An 18,165-nucleotide genomic window follows, 5' to 3' on the forward strand; every position below is an offset into this window, starting at 1 on the left:
AGAAGGGTCCAAGGAGGAAGTTAGTTTGTTCCTTAAAGTCTTACAGCTCTTTGACCCTGACTCAAAATAGACCCTCAGAGTTCCTTATTATCTATTGTTTGATTCTTACTTCCTAGCAATGAATAATGAGCTTTTACCTGAATTCTTATTCAAACAAAACCAATAAAAAGCCTCTCTGGAGGGGAAACAGGGTGCTCTCCCCATCAGGGAGGGTGGCCAAGTGGCATGCTCCCCATGTGAGGAGTGGCCATGGTGCCCTCCAGGAGAGAGGGTGGCCAAGTGGCGCACTCCCTATGTGAGGAGTGGCCCTGCTGTTCCTATTCCCCCACAGGACCTGGTTGTCTCTGTGTATGTTTTTCTCGCGTGTTGACGAACATCCGCAGCCGAGATGGATACTGCTGGCCAGTATCATCCACATGGGATATCTTTCTGCTTCATTTTTTTTCATTTCTTAAAAAAAGATTTTATTTATTTTTGAGAGGGGAAGGGAGGAAGAGAGCGATAGAAACATCAATGTGTGGTTACCTCTCATATACCCCCTACTGGGGACCTGGCCTGCAATCTAGGCATGTGCCCTGACTTGGAATTGAACCAGTGACCCTTTGGTTTGGAGGCCAGCACTCAATCAACTGAGCCACATCAGACAGGGCCCACTTATTTCATTTCTTTCAAAGATGTTTTAAGTTTCCAATATGTATGTCTCATACTTCTTTTGTTAACTTTATTACTATTTTGTTCCCTTTAACGCTATGATAAGTGGAATTGTAGTCTTCATTTTGAGACTGTTTACTGTTAATGTATAGAAACATAATTGATTTTTGGATATTTATATTGTATCTTGCAACCCTGCTTAACTCTTTTATTAGTTACAACAGTTTTGTTTTTTTTTTTTAGGATTTTCTATGTATAAGATCATGACAAATACATTGCTACTTCTTCCTTTCCAAATTGAATGCCTCTTATTTCATTCTCTTGCCCAATTACCCTGGCTAGAACCTCTAGTACAATATTGAATAAAAGGGCTGAGAGTGGATACTCTTGTCTTATTCCTGGTCTTAGGGGGAAATTATTTAGTTTTTCACTGCTTAGTATGACATTAGCTGTGGATTTTTTCACACGCAGCATTATTAGACTGAGGAAGTTCCCTTGTATTTCTAGTTTGTTTAGTGTAATCATGAAAGGGTGCTTACTTTTGTTAAATGCTTTTTCTGCATCAACTGAGATTACCATGTGGCTCTTGTCCTTTATTCTATTAATATGGTGTATTATATTGGTTGCTTTTCATATGTTAGACCAATCTTGCATTAATTATACTTGATCATGGTGTATAAACCTTTTTGTTTCTAGATTTATTCTGCTAATATTTTCTTGAGGATTCTTGTGTCTGTATTCATAAGAGATGTCAGTCTGTAGTTTTCCTATATCCTTGTTTTGTTTTAGTATCAGGGTATTACCAGCCTCACAGAATGAGTTGGAAAGTTTCTCTTATTTTTTAGAAAAGTTTGTGGAGGATTGGTGTTAATTTTTCTTTAAACATTTGGTTGAATTCTACCAAATGAATTACATACCAGATCATGGTACGTAACATGATCTTTTAGGTATAACATCATGTCATACTTTCTAGAGTCAAAGGAACCCCTGATCTTTCAGAAATATTTTATTGGACTTCGAGAGCTATGCTGAAGATCTATTGCTACTGCCCCTGCGTATGTCCATTTGAGCAGTTTGAACTTCTGGTTCCCCAGATTGCTAATGCTTAAGAGACACCATGAAAAGGAAACCTTGAAGTTAATGTTGCCACTAAGAACATTACCAAGGGTTCTTGCTAGGACGGGAAACCATATGAAGGCATCACCTGAACAAGGATGTTGGATTCTGGTTCCTGTGTAATGTTGACCCTCTATAGTACTCTGGATCACACCTCCTGTCACCTTCTCACTGATGTCACTCCTACAGTGATTCTTACTCTCTCCTACAATGTCATTTCTTTAAATCTGTATGCATTATTCTTACAAACAGGCTCTGATATCATCTGACTTTGTCAAAATAATTTAAAAAACCTTCCTAATTCCACATCATTCTTTAGCTACTGTACTGTGTCTCCTCCTACACCCAGCAAACCTTGACAAAACTGTCCCTATTTCCCTGGTTCCACCTACCATTCAAACCAATTCAATTGCCCTCAATAGCTTCTCTGTTATCAAACCTGACAATCACTTTTCTTTCTTCATACAACTCAGCCTTTGAATATTTGGCCATGTTACCCATTCCCTCCTTCTTGAAATTCTATATTATCTTTCTTCATCAGATAAACAGTCATTGCCATTGTCCTGGACAGTCTAGCCAGCCACAAATTAGGATGTTCCTCATTGGCAGGTGTCAGATTTTTGGGTCATTTTATTAACCTTGCAAAAATGTGACCTACATTTTGCACTGATCTCACTTTTATCACATTATGCCAAGGTTACCATTACTCAGAACATGTCTCCTTGCTAAGGACACTACAGTGGATTCCTGTAAAACTATTAGAAAGTCATAACCCCTTCCCTGGCCTCCAGTGCTCTGTCTACCTCTCCCTTGCCCGATTTCCCTTCTGGAGCTTTCACACGGCCTTCCTTGTTTTTCCTAGAATGCGTCAGGTCTGTTCCTGCCTTAGGCTGTCTCCTGGAACTCCACATTCTCCTTGCCATTCAGGTCAAGGCTTAGCCGACACCTCAGAGAAGCCCTCCCTTACCCTGCCATCTGAAGTGCCTCTCTAGCTACTTTTTATCCCCTCATCCTGTTTTATGTATGGTGTTTTAATGTTAATTCATATGCTGACTTTTGGTTCAGCTTCCCTCACTGGAATGCAGGTTTCAAGAGAGCTTGTATCTTATTTCTCTCGGTCCCCTCTTTATCTGAGCCTTTAACACAGTGTCTGGCAGAAGATGGGCTTCAGTAAACATCTGATTAATGAATGAAGGCATACTGGGAATAGCAGCTGAACCACAAAGACTAGCAAATAGTAAAATTCCAATGTTTCCAAAGTCCTCAATAATAAGTATTAATTGAAGAGTTGCTATACATTCTTTTAAGAATTGATGGGGTATAAGTATTTAAAAACAACCAAAAATATAACCCACCCAAAACAAGAACCACTCTGGAAACCGAGTCTGCAGAAAAGTAAAAGATAAACTTCAAAAGGCAAAATATAACATGTTTAGGTAAAAGCAATTCAAATTATACAATGTTGTGCTCACCAAGAGATTAATTATGATGTACTATGTTGTGAGCCCATAAGCTCAAGGTGCTACTGTAGTTATGAAGACCAACAAAATTTTGGAAATTATTATGAAATAAACATAAAAAAGGAAAACATTCTGTCTTTGCACAGTGCCACGCTATACCTGCACCTATATTCCTAAGAATGATTTTGGCTGTTATACAACACAAGTGACATAATGGAGCTGGAAAGGTTGGGTATGGGAATCCGAGATGAACAGACGGGGCACTGTGTGAAGGCAGAACTCTACAATGAACATCCATCCGCACACGGTTTGGGGGTTTATGACTTTAAGACTAAGAAGTCACGAAAAGCAGGAGACAATCTCATTTTTACCAGCTCTAGGGACTTCAAAAGAATACTATTGGAATAAGTAAGCATTTTTGAAAGGAAATTTTCATGTAACAAAAAAGAAATATTAGTAATAATAATAAATTTATGGAGTATATTATGCCAAGAGATACAAGAAATGCAAACAATCTTGTATAAAATCTGTGAAAGTTTTCATACCTATTTTTAACATTCTGAACCCTAGAGAGGTAAGTATTATTTATCATCACCCTATTTTAAAGATTTGGGAATGAGACTCAGCTAAATACATAACAGAAGTTATGTATTTAGTGGGATTAGTGGGATTTAGTGGGTATAGAAGTGGGATTTAAACTCTGATCTCAACTTCGGTTTTTAAGAAATTTCCCCCTTCTCTATGAATTTTCAAGATTATTTCCTAGATGCAGCAAAGTTTTAAAGTTTAGAAAATTTTCTAGATTATAAGGAGTTGCAAAGGAAACTGCAAAAGAATCCCTGAACCTTTCACACTGGTGTCAGGGCATCAGCTTCATCTTTTCTGTTCGCAGTAGCACCTTAGGCTGGATACGTAGGTTGTTCACCTGTTCCAACGTCGTGACTACATATACTTTTAAGAACTTCATTTTACATATATATATAATGTGTGTGTATATATAAAATAAGCATTTCATCTCTTCCCTCCCTCCTACCTCCCTCTTCCCCATATACATTTATACACACACACACACACACACACACACATAAATATAACTGCTATCAACGTCTCATAGCACTTTCCCAGAAATGCGATGTAATCTTTGGAGAGGGCATCAAGGTGTATCAGGTTCTGCCACAAACAGCTACTCAAGTTGCCCCTCTGAATTTTATACAGAAATGCCTATATCACTGAGGGTTCTAGTTGCAACTTTCTGCAATCTTGCTTGCTGTTGACAAAGGGCTGGAAGAAAAGAATGACAATCTTAATGTACTGCACACAGCTGTGCAACTGAATCTTTCATTACAGGAATCACTATAGGTAAATAATTTGTACAAAATCTAGTCTCTCGATATAATATTAATGAGGACCAGTGAGGGGTGGGAAGAACAGAGAACCGCACTGTTTTGCTCCTTGGAGCTAAGCCTCAGTCATCCTGACTGAACCGTGACATGTCATCATACCCTTTGGTGCCAAGAGTACTCCTGTCTGCAAAACATCAGGTCTGGAGAGATCTCTGAGCTCTAAAATTAGATGCTTCTCTAATCCGCAGTCTGTTACCAAGTTCTCTCTTAAGAGAGACTCGATATTTCTGCTAATTAGGAGATAATGCTTCATCTTCACATGACTGAGACTTCTGCCAGTACTCTTGCTCCCAGCCACGACCAGCTTTCGTCCTCGCTGCCGCGAGAGCAGGAGTGCACAGCTGCACACGGAGAGACTTCCCGGGGCGGCCGCCTACTCGCGCCCTCTGCAGATAACAGGCCTGGACGTCCTGTCTTCCACGGGCTCCTCTCTGAGCTCTTGATAGTTACATACTCAGCGGTATAACCATAGTTTCTGTCATCTTCAGTGGTTTAATATGAAGTACCCTCCATCTGAGAAATGTCTTTCACACCAGAATGTAGTTGAGTATCAAACAGCTTTCATATTAATCACAAAATCATTTCGACTCTATCTGCACTGCCAGCCCTGTCTCTCCTTGAACTGATCTTGATACAGAAATGCGTCTGTTGCCACGGCCCGCACCTCCTGTGGAAGGCAGCACTCCCCTTTGGGATATTGGGCCTTCCTAACAAGGAAAGTGAGGCTGCAGGGCAGATGGTTACCTGTTTCCAACACATCAGCAGAAATCTCTTTACCTACACAAACACAAGGCTTGAAGAACTCCGTGGCATTTGTGAAGTAATGCTTTGAAACATTAATATTTTAAAGGAACTTAAAATCCCAAAGTTCAGCAGCATTTTCCTAATCCAACAAAAATAGGATGAAAGTAGTGGCTCTGTGTTGTTTTTATAGGCATCTTTCACATTCTTGGCACGAACGGCAGCTTAAGAGCTTCAGTTACCACAGTATTATTTAACTCTGCTCAAGTGAACTCGGGAGACTGTCTGCTTCACCTGCCCTGAGTCACAAAAGCAAAAAGAAAGACCCAGAGTTTAGAAATCTGGTTTCGACTGAGCTAGGTCCCTGCAATTCCCACGGTCCTCACCAAGCTTCCAGCTTCTTCCACGTTTCTTGGAGTTATGTCAGAAACTTTTAATTTGTATTTTAAGTAAGTCCCAAAGACAAGGAGATTTCAAACTGATGCCAGTAAGAGGAGAAGGAGTAATAGCCAGCAGGACGACTGCAGCTCCTGCTGGCACAGACAGAGAAGGCTTCTGTGAGCTGCGCAGTGTGCGGGAAGGCGCCCCTTCTCCACGCACAGGGTCCGCTGTCAAAGGGCATTCCGTCCTCCTTTCTTTTACAGGAAAAGAAATAGGCCGGCAGCCGTTTTCCAGGCAGATGTGTTTTTCAGAGTATCAGCGAATGTATTAAAAGGCCTTGTCACATCGCACGGAGGGCCTTCATCTGACACGTGCCCTCCAGTCCTAGTTCACATGCTGTGAAACCTTGGTAAGAATCTTTTAAGGCTGCAGCAAACGGCAGTTAAAGGTACCAGCGTCCTCTGTTCACAGCCTGACTTCAAGAACCAAGAACACTTTTTTAGTAAGTAATGTTGCCTTTCAATCACATTTTTAAGAAACTTGCAGAACAATGTTAAAAGTGAGACCTGCCATAGAGAAAACTGATCAGACATTAAGATCAATGTGCTAATTTAAAAGTGCTTCTTCATCAAAAAATTATGAAAGAATGAAGAATACTTTCCCTTATCTTTCAAAAGGAAATTTCAACACAGTAAAGACCTGCATACCAATAACCCTTGATTAAGATTTAGGTATCAATATTTTTATTAAAAAGTAAATTTTAGAGAAACAGCTAGATTATAACAAATAAAAATGCATAGTACTCAGAGAGCTGATATATTGAGTGGTATCTGTAAAAATAATTTTTGTAGAAATTAACTATAACTTTCTAAGTTGAAAAATTATAATGTAAAGAATGTTGAAGTATAAATGTACTATTTATAAATTATTCTACCCAACACAATCATAATCACCCTTGTAACCTGTCATCTTGCATTTTAAAGCTTTAGGAAAAAAGTACAAAACTACCAATCTGTCTGTTGATACAAGAAAAGATTCAGCCAATTGAAGGAATAAAGAAATGGCAAGTGATGAATTATCTTGTTGGTCTGGAAGATTTCTTTCCATTTACTAATTGACCACCAAATGCTAGGTACTCTGTTTCACTTCTAGTTTCTAACACCAGTGATTTCCTTCAGGGTAATGTGCTCATCAAATACGGCTTCTACATAGGAATCAAGAATGAAGGAAACGGGGAGAAAGGTTCTTCCTTTCCATCTGGCTGCAGCTATCAGGTAAGTCAAGATGGGCGCTTACAAGTACACCTAGGAGCTATGGAGGAAGAAGCAGTCTGAGGTGATGTGCTTCCTTCTGAGGGTGCACTGCCGGCAGTACCGCCAGCTCTCTGCACTCCACAGGGCCCCCCACCCCCACCCCGCCCCACCAGGCTGGATAAAGTGCGCAGGCTGGGATACAAAGCCAAGCAGGGTTATGTCATATATTGGATTTGTGTGCACTGTGGTGGCCACAAATGCCCTGTTCCTAAGGGTGTGACCAATGGCAAGCCTGTCCATCATGGTGCTAACCAGCTGAAGTCTGCCTGAAGCCTTCGGTCTGTTGCTGAGGAGCAAGCTGGGTGCCACTGTGGGGCTCTGAGACTCCTGAATTCTTACTGGGTTGGTGAAGATTCCACGTACAAATTCTTTGAGCTTATCCTCCTTGATCATTCCATAGGCTATCAGAAGGAATCCTGACACCCAGTGGATCACCAAGCCGGTCCAAAATCACAGGGAGATGTGAGAGCTGAAATCTGCAGGCCGCTAGGGCCGTGGCCTTGGGAAGGGCCACGAGTTCCACCACACTGCTGGGGGTTCTCGCCGTGCAGCTTGGAGGAGGTGCAATAGTCTCCCGCTCCACTAATACGTGACATGTTTATAAAGTTTTTACCTAAGAAACAACTTAGGACAGTCAAAAAAAAAAAAAAAGAGTGAAGGAAACAAGAGAGGCACTTGGAGGACAGGCGGGAACAATGTGCAGGACAAATGTCACTGGCCTCCAGGGAGTCTGATAACTGAAACTGGCAGTGAGGTGTCCCAAAGGCTGAAGTCCGAGAATAGGACTAACGCTGGAATTTGGCATTCCAGGGAGAGAAGAAAAGGAGGCACAAAAAGTCTTTATTACAAATAAAAAACAAGTTAGAAAGGTCCATATGAAACCCATTCTGAAAGGGTCAGCTTTCTTATTAGAGTCATCAAAATAGAAAGTTCTAGAAAGCTGTAATATCAGGAGATATCGTTTCTCTGTATGCACGCACGTATTTTCATACAGCTGTATTACCTCCTCTACTGTAATGGGCAAAGATTTTGGAGGAAGTGTTGAAATTACATGATTAACTATGTAAAAAGGGAAGATTCAAATTTAGAAAAGCTTGAGGAGACTAGAATCTGAAAAGACAAGAGATTTCCTCTCTAATTTTTGTAGTTATAGCTCACCACTAAAGAAATGCCAATCTAGAGGTCTTTTAGAAAGATGTAACTGTATTCATCTATGAAAAACCAATAAACCAACAAATATTTATTGAGGAATATGAGTTCAATCTTAACCCAGGAATTTAGCTTTGAGAAACACACATGGAAAAATCAACAGAAGTACAAAACAACTCTAAGTGCTAAACTATATGGCAAAGACACAAATACTGAAGGAGTTCAAAAATTCTGCCCAATAACAACCCAAGAAAGAGTTAACCAATATTATTGAACAGATAAAGTCAGGTCAACCCTGCATGGTTATTTCTAGTCTTCAAGGAGCTTAACCTCTACTGTTGAGGTTATTCAATGACCGCAGACTGCAGAGCTCTGAAAACCGAATAGGGAGAGCTTACATCTTGTGGAAGGTGCTCAGGAAGAACAGGGTGGAAGGTGGCACTGGAGCTGGCCCTCAGTGGAGGCACTCCAAGCAAAGAGAGAGAACTAGAGCACCTGGTGAAAGATGAGTTTGGGGAAATGTAGGGGAGTGATGGGGCTAAATATTGGAAAGACAGGCTGCAGGCAGACTACTCATGACTTTAAAAACAAGGGAAAATGAATGAGTTTAATTTGGTAGGTATCAGGGAGCCAGTGCTTATTTCTGGGTACAAGTGTCAACAGAGTCCCTAAATAAATGATCACACTTTTAAACTCCCATTTTAAGAACATTCTATTTTAAGGGCAAATGAGATTAAGGGTAAGAAACCTAAAACTTACACACCTTTCCCAATTTCTCAGGGAATTTCTACTGAATCATTACCCCTTCATTCTATCAACAGGTCACTATGTGAACTCCAGGTTTGCATAGCTGGTGAGGAGGTTTTCAGTATAGTGTATGACATAACGATATGAACTGACGAGCATCAGCCTGCAGTCCATTTCTACACAATGGGCTGCTCCCTTGGGTTCCTCTTTTTGTGGCAGAGGTCGCTGTCCTTGGGACTGGGGACTGGGAGCTCCAGGGTTCTTCCCAGATTTAAGCCACTTCATCTGCTCTCCAAGGCTCGCAGGTGAGGGCTCCTTACTTATTGCTACTCTCAACCTAAATCCAGTCCACCAGCTCTGATCAATCCCAGTGACATCCTCTACTCTCCAGGGATGAGCACTCTGGCCCCACAGCTCCCCGATAAGAGGCCTAGTGGCCAGAGAAAGCCCAGGTGGCTGGGGCTGGTACCAAAGGAAGCCCCCAGCAACTGTAGAGGAACTACCACGAAACATTCACGAATACTGTGACATGTAAGAGAATCTTTTTCTAGAATGAATTGCTTTCTGTTTCACAGATTAATCCCAGAACACACTGCTTTTCTAAGCACAATTCTAGAATTAGGAAGAACCCAAATTAGCATAAGGAATGTACAAGTATTTACCTCAGGGATTCAATCACATGACCACAGGAGAATTAAAAGCAGAATGGAATTTAATTTTAGTTAAAAAGAAAAAGAAAGCAGGACAGGAGTTTTTTTTAAACGGTGGATTTAAACACAATTATGTGTAATTTTAAAATTGACATACATGCTTTCATTAAAATTTGGCTCTTCAGTTTTCTCAAGTTCTTTCATGAATTGTCATCCAAATGTAACTGGGAAGAAATAAAGGTAGAAAATGATCCTCCTTAAGGAGAATGTTGAGAAACTGCAGGAAATTGTGTTGGCATGAGTTTCACACTTACATGCTTCTTACTGTCAAATAATTTGGTCATAAAAGCTTATGAGTGTTAATACTTGGGTAAGAACAAACCCTTGGAGCAGAGAGAAGAAAAAGAGAGGGAACCTGCCGTCTGCCAGGATTACGTAATGATGACAGGGTAGAAAAACCCAACCTGCAGAGTGATGGTTATTTTAAGAGTTGCCAAGCAGTTCAATTCTTCTGTTTCCAGCTATGCGATTCTAACATGCCCAAGCATTTGACAGTGACTTCTGACACTTCCTTTTTTTTTAATAGTGTCTACATGGCAGCAGATAAACTATAAACTTAAAAACACAATTCAGAAAAGAAATGAGCCAGAAACAAAATGTTTTCCTTTGACGAAGAGCAGATACTTGGCTTATCACCTTAGTGGCGCAGAAACTGGATGGCCTACTAATGTTTCAGATATTCCCATGCATAGGCGCCCGCTAGCGTTACATGCTGTCTGTGGTGAGCCAGGCTGGATGTCTACTTTATCCAATGACCTTGTTCCACCCTTGCTCTGTACTTGGGTAAGCTGAGCTGGAGGGGGGCGGGGGGACTTGAATGCTCTGGATACAAATGCATCAAGGAGAACTTTGGTAGTAAAAGAATGGGTTCTACTGGGCATGATCTGCATTATTTTTGTAAATAGCTGTATCCTCAGATCCTAGCCCACCATCTGACACACTGTAGGCACTCAATATATTAATATTGGCTGACTTCAGGAATATATAAAACATGCTGGAACATCAAATCAATAACTAAGTGGTACCTTTACTCAATATTTCTATCTTCCTTTACATGGCCCGAATCCTCTCTTCGTTTGAACAGCATTTCAATTAAGTTCCATTTTATAAGTATTTACTGACCATCCATCAAATCTGCATGGATGCTTGTCCAAAGACCCAAGCAAGGCTAAGATAAGCTTTTCTAAACTGAAGTAGTCTTCCCTTTCTTTGAACGCTACAGCATTTACTACCTGAAACCTGACTGTCCCTCTTCTGCTGCCTCATATCCTAATACGTGTTTCCAAGTTTTGCGCATGCGTGTATGTGCAAAACATACCTTCTCTCTGCCTTGCTCAGGCATTTTCTGCCTAATGTGTCCCTTTGCCACCTTTTACACTTGGATAGAAATTCTCCTTCTTTAAGTTTAGCCTAAACATCACCTTGTCTATGAAGTTTTTCTGTTCCTAGCACAGAATTAATCACTACAATGACTAAGGGAACCCAACAGGTGTATGACTTATGTTTTAATTAGCTATCTCTCTTAGTTGATTGGTGAGCAACTTTTTAAGGGTCTTAAAAAGTGTCCAATTTATCTTTCTACTGTGCTAGCACAGTGTCTACCGTGACTATGAAACACCAGCCGCTCTAAAATTTTTATATGGAAAAGGGTTAGGAACTAACTGCCACCTGGCTGGAGTTGGGAAACACATACGGGAATAAGGGGACAGAACTGGATGGAAAATGGGCGATTAATCTTAAACGTTCCATTAGCATGTCCCTCTATGTGAGACTAAGAAAATACCAACCTTCATATTAAAGAGTTGGAGAAGTACTGATGGAGACTCTTAGGACAGCTACTGCAATACGGGTTTACTGAACTAAATTAAATACACGGAAAACAGTGATATCTCCAGGCATAAATCCTATGGGGGACCAAGCTTGTTACAAAGCTATTCTAGAAGATGTTCTATTTTTCTCAATAGCACAGAAAGAAGGAAATGAGGTTGTGAAGTCCTGCCAGGGACAACTTTTTAAAGCAAGCCTGGGTTCAACATGAGGAAAGGGCCACATTCTTGGGATTCCGCTGGGGGATCAGGCACACATGTGTGTATGTGCACTTCTTATAAGGAGACGTTATCTTGCTTCACTCACCAGACCTTATTCTGAGAGAGCTGAATAGCTATTAAAAGGCAGGTGGCGAAACCTTAGAGCCACCTTGTCGTGCTTGGAGGGAAAGAGCTAGAAGAGGAGAGGAGGCAAGGAGAACAAGCAGAGAAGGTGAGGCTCTCTCCCCACCCCACCTAGGTGTGGCTAGGTGGAACCAGGAAGAATTTTATAAGACTGGGAGGAATGCCTGTGTTTTTATATTAGTGGCTTGCTACCCCATTGGTTTAAAAAAAAAGTTCTTGATGATGATGGTACCATTGGGTCCCACCCTTGTCTTTAGCAAAATTACCAGGTATGTCCCCTTTTTTCAACTAGAATGTAATTGAAAGGGGTGACATGACCTTCTTTTTTGACACCTCTGTCCTTAGAGGCGCTGTCCAATGGGCTCCTGACAAATGGACATGGACCAAATCAGACACACACACACACACACACACACACACACACACACACGGTGTGCCCTCTATTCTACCAAACCCACAGCTACCAGACACAGAGCAAGGACGACACAGGATGTGATCCAAGGAGATTCCCATTCTAGCGACACCTGTGACTTGGCTTCTCTGAGCTTTTATCCCCACATAACATAGAAATAAGCTCCTATTCATCTTCTGCACAGGGTTGTTATAAGAACTAAATGAATACTACACATAAAAGCACACTGAAAATGGCAAAGACAGATATGTAAAAGTTGCAGTATTATGACATCATTATGCCTGGTTCAAATAATCAGAGCTTTAAAACTCAATAGGATTTAACAGGATTGTTTCAGATATGAAATATGAATTTCTAAAACGCATGTTTGAGATTCAAAGGGCAGAGAATCAAAGACTTAAAATGAGGTGCTTGGCCTCCCACTAACATAGGAAGGGTATGAACACATTCCTCCGATCCTTCAGTTTATCCATTGAAAAACATTTGCCGGCTTCTCCAGTTCTTAAGCCTTTCCCCAGATAAACATATGAGGTGCTTAAGTAATCACAAATTCATTTATAAAAGGAAATGACCATCTCTTCCCATTTTTATACTCCTCCGGTTAAAGTCTTTAGATGATTAAAACTGAAAAGAGGAAAAGGGAAAGAAAAAACAGCAATACTAATGCAAAATAATGTTTTATTGGGAACATATCCATCATGTAAAGTAACTGACATCTTTAGAAAAAATCAAAATAACTTACAATATGTTGGAATATACATTTTTTCTTGTGAAGATAACTGGTTTCTACATATCTTGGTGAATGACTTCAAAATAAACATACCATCCCATGCTTTAAAAGTGAGCATCTTATCATAAAGACAAAATCAGAAGAGCAGGGGCTCCAAAGGTTTCCGACACTGGAATAATGAATTACAAATGAGTCTGAAATGCATCACTTCCTTGGGCTCCAAGGCCATCTCCTCGATGCTCACAGGGATTCCCTGGGGCCACTTCCTCAGGCAGTTGGCCCCCAGGCAGCAGAGCTGACGCAGCCAACACTAGGGCTTCAGAGGTCCCTTCATTATTCTAAGCCCCAGACTCTCATCCATATAGCTCTCATCACATGGCCTTGCCATAGCCTTGTTTTGATGACCTGCCCGTGGGACAAAACAGTTCTCATCTCTTGACTCACAACTACTAACCATTCACGGGTTTTGAGCGGGGAAAACTCATCAGTCTTACTATAGTAGATTAGAAAAAAAAATAAACCGGAACCCAAGGAATTGCATGATAGAAAGTTTGTAAGTTAGTAATATACTTACTAAGAACCCTAAAGACTGAGAATTTTTCTAGTTAAAGGAAAATAAATAAGAGATGAAAGTCTAGCACTTAACTAAGGGTATTGCTTTGTACAAATTCCTACAATTAAACTTTTGTGATCTTATTGAGAATTCTCAAAGACAATCATTAGTTTAAGTTTTTGATAACATGTCATCATGTACTGCATTTCCCCCAAGAAATGAGAAATTCTATATAGTTCCCTGAGCATATCCCATATGTATGCATAGTTGCTTCAAATAGAGTAAAAACGATTTTCACATAGTCATACGATGAGATCATCAGGAAACACTCTACATTTCTCTTAGCGAAGACAACATGCTTCATGCATTTAAGGGCTGTACCTAACAAAACACACGGTATCCCAAGTACTGTCACCCCATCTGACTCAAGACGGAGGAATTCTGAGGTGTTTCCCAAACTATGGCCCTTCTAAGTCACCCAAGCAGCACCCAGCCACTCCCAGGAATCTGAATGAAGGTCCTTCTCCACAGGCTCCTGTGTCCCCCGCCCCCCACCCCTTGGTATGCTCAAAGTTCTTACAAAATGGCACTTCCCACAGTGTGGCCTCTAGTCTTCTGCAGGAGAGTACCCTGCTGTGTCAAGCTCTTAGAGGACAATAACCAGTCTTATTTATCTGGGTCCCCAAGGCCTAGCTCAAAGAAGGCCCCAAAATATGTGTGTTCAATAAAACTAAGTTGATTATCATAACTGAATAGTAATGAGCTAGATAAAGACATGACTGCTTTGAAAGATATATCATCACATACATATATGAAAAAAACTTTTAGTGGCAGTTTGATAAGTGAGAGTGAATGCACATATACTTTTCCCCAATGGTATTTAGCATTACAAAAATACAGTTAAAAAAAAACACCAATTTGTTTAGTTTTAGCTATAACATATCAAGATACTGCAAATAAAGAAATTTAGAAGAAAAAGTTACTGTATTCTATATACTGCTCAAAAAATAACCCTCTCTTTTAAATCCTCACCCAAGGATATGTTTATTGATTTTAGAGAGAGAGAGAGAAAGGGACAGAGAGAAACATCGATGTGAGAAATATCCATCGGTTGTGCCCCTTTAGCACCCTAAGCAGGGACTGAACCCACAACCTAGATATGTGCCCTGACTAGGGATCGAACCCATGACCTTTTTGGTGCATGGGATGATGCTCTAACCAACTGAGCCACCCAGCCAGGGATAAACTCCCTTTGAACTAGCACATCAGTTGAGACACCAGAGTATACTGACTACTGCCACAACTGAACCTGAGGCTAGACCCCACCCTCCCCACCTTGTCCAAGTCAATTTTTGCCCCCTTGCTCTGCAATTAGATGGTATGCTAAGACTAAGTAAACTTATTTTAAAATTAGAGGAAAACTATCAGCAAAAAAATAAACAAAAAAACCCCCACCTGTCTACACAATACCTCACAAACAAATGAAATTCCAGTATCATTCCATTATGATTACATCTCTAACAATAGTAACACAATCCAAGATGACTTAACTTTCTTGCAGCAAATAACAATCTATGATTTTATAAAGCTAGCTACGTAAGCTCCTGAGCTTACAGATACTGATGAAATATCCTTACTTGGTTTCAGTTCAAGAGAGCTAAGGAGAGGTCCACTAAATTTAGACTCTGAGCTGATTTCATCACTAACCTGTCCTCCTGACAGAGGTCTCTGCAGACAGAAGAAAGAAGGCAGAAGGGACACCACACTAGGACGGGATCAACCTATTTAACAAGCCCAGCCTGCAATCAAAAGTGGCCACAAAGAATGCTCTCTGGGCCCTGGGCCCGGGCTACAAGCCCTGGGCATGGCGACAGACAGCTACCCCTTGGTGGCTCTCACAGCATTACTGTAAAGCCCAAATCCTGCAGGGGTGCAATCAGGGACCCAGAATTGTAAATGTGACTACAATGACGGCAACATGATCAGTGAGATCCAGAAGTTTTTCTAGAAGAATACCAGCAATGTGATCCCAGACAAGGCCTGAAACAATTAGGAGAAGCATAAGCTGAAATGGAATCAAATCCTGATCCTTTTCCTGTCTTTTTTTCTTTCTAAGATAGTCAAGAAAAAAGCTAACTTTCCACCTAAAAAATATTTTAATTCAAATGACACGTTAGTAAAATACTAACATGCTGAGGAAAATGACTGAGCTGTTAACCAGCACGGTGACAGAGCCAGGCAGTGCCCACCTGACGTGTGCATTGATTGCATCACACTTGTGTGACTCCGAAGTCTGCCCAGGCGGGGCAGGGGTGGGGGAGGGGTGGGGGGTGCAGGGGAAGGAGGAGGGGCAGGCTGCACACACAGAAAGGGCAGCCAGCACTGGCCTTCTGAGGGGTGGGGGGATCACTAGTCAGGTGCAGTGACCCGGCAGTGGACCCAATGGCTCTGCTGCTTGGATCCAGCCCAGGAAAGAGGGCTGGATGCAGAAAAAGGGCCATCACAGAGAAGCTGGTGAGGGCAGGGGGTGAGGGGTGAAAAGGAAAAGAAAATGATATGTTTCTTCTGTTCCCCTCACACTTCCTTGTTCCCATTTCTTTTTGTTCCTCCTCCCCCTATAACCCATGACCTTTTCTATCATCTCCAAAACCATCTCAACGTGCTAAAGCTGCTTTCAGGGAGTTTTAGCACCCAGCTGTCCAATCTCCCTCTTGAATACCTTGTAAAATATCTAGTAAACTGGCTGGAGCTGGCACGAAAGTAAAAACAAAACATCTCACCCTGCCAAAAGCCCTATAAATTTTATAAACAATTAAACTAAAACAAAGTATTTTTAAGCAGAGCCAATCTAATATATTACATGGTTTAAGCCCCCCATTCCACCACGGAGAATCTACAAATATCACTCATTTCCGAACAGGTTTCAGTGAGTGTATACCCCTGCATTACAGGCAGTACTCACACCCACTGACAGTCTGCCCTCCGTTTATACAGCCCACTGGTTTTTTTTGCTCGAACTTGCTTTTCACAAGAAACGAAACTGAATGCAAACCAAATACATATATGATTATATGACTCAGATTTAATGTTCAAAAATTTTCATAAGGTTATATCCTTGGGATAAAATCATGGGAAATAAGAATGAGTCACTGTTTTACAATTTACTGCAATGTATTTCCAAGTGCTATACCTTCTCGCACCATTTTTCCTTTAAAGAGTTTTTAAAATGCTCACATTAAAAACAAACGAGATGTTTTATAAAGATAGGAAATTCTGAACACAAGTGTGAAGCAGTATTTCAGCTTTTTATGAACTAAAGAAGAGCTGAATTAGTTTTAATAGTAGCTGGGGGGAGATCTCTTAGCTGGAAATAAAAAATAAAATAGGAAATAATACAAATAGAAAAAAAAACCCCCACCAAAAGAAGATTGCCAGAATTAAAGCCCAAGTCTTTAGGAAAGAGAGAAGGAAATAATTGTATTGAACAACAAGAAAAAAATCAGTTGAAACACATGAAGATATTTTCTGTACATTTTCCCACAGCATACTACCAAAATAAAATCAGACATTTCAATTTAAAAAAATTAAAGTTGAAGAAAATGCATCAGTCCAAGAAATTTGACTATTCCTAAGTATAACAAGGGTAAATCACTAAGGTCAACAATAATTGTGTTTTTTTCTCATTCCAACAGCACTGTCCTAGCTGCCTTAAGGGTTTTCTAGAACAAATGAAGGTATAAATAAATGAATTCATAAATAAATAAATAAAAAGATAGGATTCTCCTGCTAAATGCCATTGCTGAAGACAAAGCCAAAGTCACAGACTAAATTATGAATAAGGAAACTGTGCCAGCTAGGGCTTTGGATAATTTAACTACAGTTTTAGTGGTTTGGGCTTTCTCAAAAATGCACTGCAAGCTCTCGGCAGCAGCACAAAGCACTGGGGTGTTTGTTATGATGCAGATTTTGGGTTTCACACCCAGAGATATCTGACTTAGAAGGTCAAGGATCTTAAGAATCTGCATTTTCAAGCAGCTCTTCAGGAGGTTACAAATGCATATCATCCACAGTTTATACTTTGAAGAAGTTATTATTGCCTAATACAAGGGTGTCAAACTCATTTTCACCAGGGGCCACATCAGCCTCGTGGCTGCCTTCAAAGGGCCAAAATAATTTTAGGACTGTATAAATGTAACTATTCCTTAACTGTTAAGGAGCTGAAATTATATTTGGCCCTTTGAAGGCAACCGCGAGGCTGATGTGGCCCCCGGTGAAAATGAATTTGACACCCCTAGCCTAACATAAACATTTTCCCCCCAGAAAAAAACCACATTTCAGAGTAGAAAGGTAGTATCTTTAATCTAAACTTGACTCTTCTCAACTGTCCACCTTGTAATCTTCAGTAACCAGTCAGTTATTCCAATGGAAGTTCCCTGTTTAGCACTGATCAAAATTGTTTCTACAGGTTTCAAGCCACACCTGCTGGTAATATAGCTACGGATGGTTGCAAAATGCACGCCAATGCTTACTTTAAAATAACTGCACAAATGTGGTTTAAGAATCCTTCACAAATGCTACATAAAATTTTGGTGAGTATGGCTTAAGAAATTTGAAAGATCTGCAAAGAA

The 18,165-nt window shown here is 40.6% G+C and overlaps 1 protein-coding gene and 1 pseudogene across 4 annotated transcripts in view; one reads left to right on the forward strand and one right to left on the reverse strand.

Annotated features, from left to right (window-relative positions):
* MAPRE2 (microtubule associated protein RP/EB family member 2) overlaps positions 1 to 18,165 on the reverse strand; it is a 140,706-nt gene that overhangs the window by 39,299 nt on the left and 83,242 nt on the right. The gene's annotated exons all lie outside the window — the stretch shown is intronic.
* LOC118496677 lies at positions 6,207 to 8,405 on the forward strand (annotated as a pseudogene).

Source organism: Phyllostomus discolor, chromosome 9 (genome assembly GCF_004126475.2).
Source record: "Phyllostomus discolor isolate MPI-MPIP mPhyDis1 chromosome 9, mPhyDis1.pri.v3, whole genome shotgun sequence".
Taxonomy (NCBI): Eukaryota; Metazoa; Chordata; class Mammalia; order Chiroptera; family Phyllostomidae; genus Phyllostomus; species Phyllostomus discolor.